This window comes from Echinops telfairi, unplaced genomic scaffold (genome assembly GCF_000313985.2).
Source record: "Echinops telfairi isolate 266 unplaced genomic scaffold, ASM31398v2 ScPeMD7_7;HRSCAF=31, whole genome shotgun sequence".
Lineage (NCBI taxonomy): Eukaryota > Metazoa > Chordata > Mammalia > Afrosoricida > Tenrecidae > Echinops > Echinops telfairi.
This window is the reverse complement of record NW_022103904.1, coordinates 1,341,548-1,342,511: the sequence shown is the minus strand read 5'-3', so window position 1 is coordinate 1,342,511 and position 964 is coordinate 1,341,548.

Sequence of the window (964 nt, the reverse complement as noted above, 5' to 3'; positions counted from 1 at the left end):
TGTGTGAATCAGATTCGACTCAATGGCAATGAATTGGGTTTAGTTTGATATTTCTCCAGGGAAGCCCCTGGGTGATAAATGAATAACACGCTCAGCTATTCACCAACAGATTGGAAGTTAGGGTTCATCCAGGGATTTCTCAGAGGAAATATCTGGAGACTGACTCAGGATCAAGTGGTTATTTGCCAAGGTTATATATAAAATTCTTTTGGGGATATTGGGTCAAGAATCTTATTCTTCTTTTCAAAATTTAGGTAGACTGGATAGTCAGTGTTCACCACACAGCTTTCACTGCCTGGGCCCTACACGTCTGTGGTGACTCACGCAATAGACAGAAGTAGCACCTTGGCTACTTTTACAGTAGGATTATACTGTGGAGTAATAGGCCCACTCCCTACGTGCTTGAGTGCTTTGATAGAAAAAGTCTTTACAGAGCTGAATGATTCCATGTTGCTCACCACTTGTTGCTCCTACCTTGAGGCCCTGCAAACCACTCTCTTCAGATCTTGCCCATGGAAAAGGCTGCCTGAGAGGCTGTGTGTTCAAGACCACGCGTGTGATGTTTATAGGAGACATCGCTTGACTTCCCTGCTTTCCTTTGTGAAGCAATGGTCTAGCGAGAACTTACCCTTCTAGAAATATAGGCTGGGAATAGAGAAGAACATTTTAAATTAGTCTGAACCATATTTATTGAGCACATACCATGTGATGGCATCAGGGATACAGAGGAAACCATGTCAGGCAGAGGTCGTGCCTTCTGGAGGCTGACAATGCAGAGGGGGAAGTAGTCACTATGACTAGTTCTAGTAGTCACCAGTTCTCATTCTCATCATACTTTGTATCCCGCCACCCTTAGCAAATACAGTTACCTCCCCCAATGCACAGTCTAATCCGCCGCCTTCAGGACCTCCCCACCCCTGGGGCCAGCTCCAGCAGCCAAGAGGGTTTCCTTTTTTTTTTTTTT